Consider the following 6,056-nt stretch of genomic DNA (forward strand, 5'->3'; position numbering starts at 1 on the left):
ACCCGCCGCGCGGCTCGGTCTCCGGAGAGGGAGGGCCCCGCTGTTGTCACCGCCCGGCCGGTGCCCGGTGAGGACGGGCCCCCGCGGATCGGGGAGGGTCTCGGGTCCCTCGGCGTGGTTGCGCCCCCAGCCGGGCTCTCCCGGGGGTCCCCAGGGCTGCTGATGCTGGGGAGTGGGGTGTCCTCGGACTCTACGTCCCTCGATCAGGCCGCCTCCTTGTCCTTCACCTGCGATTCACAGCCTCCTTTCTCCTCCTCCCCCGCAACCCACCCGACCCCCGGGACTGAGCCCCGACACCCCAAGTCAGGAAGCCCCACATGGGCTTGCCCTTCCTTGATCGTGTCCGCCCCACCCAGTACTGCCCCCGCCCTGGCATCCACCCCAGCCCCATCCTGACTTTGCAGCTCCAGAGGTCCAGTGACCTTGCACTTTTTGCTGTTGTTACACCTGCTTCCATTGCTGAATATATAGATTGCCTGTTGGTGCTTTCAAACTTTTTAGACTCAACCTATAGTGAGAAATATATCTGACATGCCTGTAGATGCCTATTACTGAGAGAGAAGTTTAAAGGGAGATTCTTACCCCAACCTCACATGACGCAGCCAGATCTACTCTACGTGCTTTCTAATTCTATCTTGTTCTAGTCTATTTTCTTCTTTCCATTTAAAAAAAAAAACAGACTATTGCTAACCCATTAAACTGATTTCAGCACCTAATGAGTCTGACCAGTTTGAAGCCCTTGCTTTAACCACCACAGGGGTCCAAAAGAGCCTGACACGACTGAGCACACATACGCGCGCGCACACACACACACACGCATACACACACACACTCTTTTGCTTCCATTACCCCTTGTGTTTGGAGGATGCTGAACTCCAGTAACAGATAATCAATCACGTGTAAACTTCAGTTCCAAAGAAAGGGTATATTTTTTATTATTCTGACTTTAATGCTTTTCCAGGCCAAAATCATTTCTAGGACTTAGTTCAGTTCAGGCAGTTTTACCTTGTTCCTCTCCCAAAAGCTCCTAGATGGACTTGGGGAAGCTGGAGCCTAGATTGTGGAGGGTTTATAACGGAGATGGACACCACTGTCATTGGAGAAGGAAATGATTCGAGCTGAGCTTTAGCAAGTCAGTACTTTGTAGGGAGAATCAGGATGCTGGGCAGAAAGGCAGTTGAGGAGATGGTGGGGGGACTTCCCTGTTGGCCGAATGGCTAAGACTCTGCTCCCAGTACAGGGGGCCTGGCTTCAATCTCTGGTCAGGGAACTAGATTCTGCATGCCACAACTGAGTTCCCAGACCCAGACCCTCGGGTCCCTGCAGCCAAATTTAAAAAAAAAAAAAAAAAAAAGGAGGCAGAATTTCCCTGGTAATCCAGAGGCTAAGACTCTGTGCTTCCAATGCAGGAGGCCCAGGTTTGATCCCTGGTCAGGGAACTAGGTGGTGAAAGAATCTGCCTGCTGATGCAGGAGTCTCAGGCTCCATCCCTGGGTCAGGATGATCCCCTGCAGAAGGAAATGGCAACCCACTCCAGTATTCTTGCCTGGGAAATCCTGTGGACAGAGTAGCATGGCAGGCTACGGTCCGTGAGGTCACGAAAGAGTTGGGCATGACTGAGCATGCATGCCCAGGGAACTAGACCCCCCCCACCAACTGAGAGTCCACACGCGGCAAGGAGAAGATCACCAGTGCTGGGATGATGACCAGAGAGCCCGCACACTGCAACCAAGACCCGGCCCCTCCAGACGCATGCAGAAATATTTTTTTAAAAAAGGAGGTGGTGGGAGAGGAAGCCCCAAGGTGATGTGGGGTTGGAGGACGTGGAAGATGGTGTGACCCGGTGTCCAGGGATGTGAGGACGAGTCAGGCCTGATAAAGGAAGCATGGAAATCGCCACGGTTGTGATCTACGGGGGTTAGGAGATTTGGGGCTGGGAGTCCCATTAGCTGGAATCTCCCTTTCTGTCCCCTCTGCCTATAAACTGCTTTGGAGCAGCGGTCCTCCGGGGACATTCAGCAAACCTGGGTTGTCAGGATTCGAGGAATGCGACTGGCATCTTCCAGGTGGCGTTGGTGGTAAAGAACCTGCCTGCCAATGCAGGAGACTCAAGAGATTCGCATTTGATCCCTGGGCTGGGAAGATCCCCTGGAGGAGGAAATGGCAAACCACTCCAGTATTCTCGCTTGCAAATTCCATGGACGGAGGAGCCTGGTGGGCTACAGTCCATGGGGTCTCAAAGAGTCGGGTACGACTGAGCACACAGTGGCAACTTGTAGGCAAAGGCCGGGGATGCTGCTGAACATCCTTCATTCCACAGGATAGCCCCCATGACAAAGAATTATCTGGTGCAAAAGGTCAGCGATGCTGAGGTTGAGAAGCCCTGCTTCGGAACAGAATCCTTAATCTTTGGGGGGATCACTGCCACCTTCGCCTCTCCCAGCATTAATGCCCGTGTGCACACTTGGAGACCACGTACAGATCATAGGAGGGCCCGTGAGCCAATCAGTGTGCACGTCCTAGTGGGGGGCGGGCAGCTTTTAGAATCATCCAGGACCTTTTTCAAATGTCAGGGCCTTTGCACCTCCCCTTTCTATCAATCATTCGGATCCCCTCCTGGGCCTGGACAATGTACTCCCTGTTCGTATGTGATGTTTGTTGTTCATTCAGTCATGTCCGACTCTTTGTGACCTCCAAAGAGTGCAGCATGCCAGGCTTCCTGTCCTTCACCATCTCCTTGAGTTTGCTCAAACTTATGTCCATTGAGTCAGTGGTGCCATCCAACTGTCTCATCCTCTGTCACCCCCTTCTCTTATGTGATGACTCACAGTTTATGGGAGAATTTCATGTACAATATCTCATTCACCACTTTTCCTGTTTCCAGGTGAAATTAGTCCAGAGAAGTGATGGGATTTGCCCCTGGTCTCCCACCCAGCAAGCCAGCGCTGACAATAGCTGTTGGCAGACCGTGAAGGTGGTTCTCACTTGTCTATGAAGGTAATTCTCTTGCTCCTCCATCAGCAGCTGAGCAGGGATCTTAGAGCTTGGACCCACTGGTGTTTGAAAAGAGTTTGCATGTAATATTATGTGTCTCTTGGGTGTTGGGTTTACCAGAGCAGGCAAGCTGAGTATTGCACTCAAATTTGCTCTGTACTCCATTTGGTTGGGGAGGAAAAGAGCATCAGAGAGCGATTAACCGTGAACTGTGAGGTTCTCGCACTTACCATTCACATCTGCCTGACTTAAAAATACTCCAGTCACTCTTTACTGAGTGAAAATAAAATATTATAAAACAAACACATTAGGGCCCAAGTATTTACCTCCAAACAGTGGTCATCCAAAAAAAGAAAACAATTTAAATCCACCTAGAACAAATATACAAATGTAATGCAAATAGAAGTTTCATAAAATAATGCTTACTTTTATTACATGCAATGCAGGTTAGTTATTTCCTATGTGATTTTTAAAATTGCTGATTGGGGACTTCTCTGGTGGTCCATTGGCTAAGATGTGCACTTCCAGTGCAGGGGGCCCAGGTTCGATCTCTGGTCAGGGAACTAGACCCCACGTACTGCAGCTAAAGATCCCGAATGCCGAAATGCAGACTGAAGATCCCGAGGGCCACAACTAAATCCTGGCACAGCCAAACAAAATTGTAACATAAATTTAAAAAAACAAGTAAATAAAATTGCAGACTAGAGCCCCCAGATTATAATACCAATGACCAGGGAGATTTGAAAAGCAGAGGCTTAAGACCAAAACAGAGGAAATAAAACTCTTTCATGCAGATATAAAATGAATGCATATTCAAGCTTTTGCTTAACCCATTAATCCAGGAACCCGTAAGATCTTATAACCAGTTTGCAAGGGAATCCAAAGAAGAATTCTAGAAGACTGTAGGTCAGGAGTATTGACATGAATGCGTACATAGAGGCAAACCTGGAGAAACTGCTTACTTATTTGTATTAATTTACATGGTGAGAAAGCAAGAATGGGTCTACAGGCTAGAACTATTTTGCCTTGTTCTGCTACCTGTGCAGAGTTATAAAAGCAACTCAAAGGCAACAAGAGGCTAGAATGGTATAACCTGAAAGGCTGTGCTCCAGACAAAGCCCAATTTTCCACTGATGCACAACTTTCCCCTACAGCCTCATAATTTCAATGAAAGATCTTTTTGCATGAAGTGAGGGTGGTCCTGTCAGATGGGGTGGGAGGTCTGATCATTTACACAGGTGTGGCACGCTTGCTAATTCACCTTGTAGCCTTTCTTGAGTTTGCTTTGCTGGAAGTCTCTGTAAGGAACCTCGGTTTGGACTTTTAAAAGTCTGGTATATGTTATCTCAAGGTACTGAAGCCATCCCCAACAAGCTTTCTCCCCCAGATTTCATCTGTACTACTTAAAAATTTGGGCAAATTCCACTCTTCTCGAGGTCCCCAAAATACCTGAAGGTGTCTGAGACCTGTTAGATTGTTATTAAAGGATCATTTTAACAAGATGAAATCATGACTCTCCCATCGATGTAAAAATAAACAAACATTAACGATTCTGTTTAACACACCAATGAAGGAACCTGTATGTTGTGACAGATGAAATAACGTGTGAGAAACACTTCACGTGATGCCCTGCACAAATGAAATGTCAAATCCTTCTCAGGGTGGCCATGGATCTTCCGGGCACCAAACCTCAAGGGCATCTAGTCCAGTGTTGCACAAAGCTGAGTCCGTGATCCACCAGGACCAGAGTCTCAAGGGGTACTTGTTAAAAACCCAGATTCTTGAATTTGACTGTAGACTCACCCTCATAATTTTGGGTGGGAGATCTAGGCATCTGAATTTTTTTTTTTTTTTTTAAGCAGTGAAAGGTTTATTGCAGGGGCAAGCAAGGAGAATGGGTGGCTCATGGTCAGAAACCATCCTCAACCTCTCGACGACTTTCAGGGGAAAGTTTCTATAGGCAAAATTTGGTGTGGAGGCTGCAGGGTGCGTGACTTTCTTCTAATTGGCTGGTGGGGAAGTAAACAGGCAGAGCTCCAGGAATTTCCAGCCCCAAGCATCTGCATTTTTATCAAGTGCTCCAATAAAAAGTAAATTTAAAAATAAAAGTATCAAACACCCCAAGTAATTCTTACGGAGACCAGAATTACATACACAAATAATTGAAATAAAAGCTTCGTGAAAACTGAACTTAACCTCACTATATGGGTGCACCCTTTCTGTGCTGTTTTTTTAAACAGTGCTCTTCAGCAGGCTTTCTCAGCCTCAATCTTGCTGCTGTTTTAGACCAGATCCTTCCTCCTGGGGGTGGTGGGGGCTCCCCCAGATCTGAGCCGCATCCTCGGCCCCCATCCACAGAGGCCAGGGGCCTGTCCTGCACCCTATTTGTGACAGCTAGAAATGTCTCCTGACCTTGCCACGTGTCACCTGGGGGGCAGACCACCCTGACTGAGAACCACCGGCCTTAACCCTACTCCGTTGTCGATACCTGTTGATACCAATGGGTTAGAATCCTCAACTTTAAAAGAACCATTTTAAACTTATTTTAGGAGTATAAGCCCTGAAACAGACACAGGAGGTTCGCACACTGGCTGTCCTTTAGCGGCACAGCTCCCCGGGTCACAGAAACCTAAAATTGAGCCTCAGTTTCCTCCTCTGTGAGTGAAAGAAAGTGAAAGTGAAAGTCGCAGTCATGTCTGACTCTGTGACCCCCATGGACCCCACCAGCTCCTCTGTCCATGGGATTCTCCAGGCGAGAATCCTGGAGTGGGTAGCTGTTCCCTTCTCCAGGAGATCACTCCCAACCCAGGTCTACCACACTGCAGGCAGATTCTTTCCTGCCTGAGCCACCAGTGAATGAAAGAACAGCAGGCCTAATGGAGGCAGCTATTTGGGAGATAAAATGCAATAACCTATGCAGAGCCCTCGCCTAGCCCCAGGCACCTCAATTGGCATTTGGCAACTATGAGGCATTGTAACCACAGTCCTTCAGATTCCTGAAGCACATGTGGTCGGAACCCACCTGGGAAAACAGAAATTACTGTAAGGTTTCATTGGGAGTT

The 6,056-nt window shown here is 48.2% G+C and overlaps 1 long non-coding RNA gene across 1 annotated transcript in view; it reads left to right on the plus strand.

Annotated features, from left to right (window-relative positions):
• The window catches only part of LOC104988877, a 13,645-nt gene continuing 7,589 nt past the window's right edge, over positions 1–6,056 (plus strand). Inside the window, exons 1-2 of the long non-coding RNA XR_825299.1 lie at positions 1–67; positions 2,885–2,997. This is a non-coding gene — a long non-coding RNA (uncharacterized LOC104988877). The remainder of the gene's footprint in view (positions 68–2,884; positions 2,998–6,056) is intronic.

This window comes from Bison bison, unplaced genomic scaffold, assembly GCF_000754665.1.
Source record: "Bison bison bison isolate TAMUID 2011002044 unplaced genomic scaffold, Bison_UMD1.0 scf7180017864144, whole genome shotgun sequence".
Classification (NCBI taxonomy): Eukaryota; Metazoa; Chordata; class Mammalia; order Artiodactyla; family Bovidae; genus Bison; species Bison bison.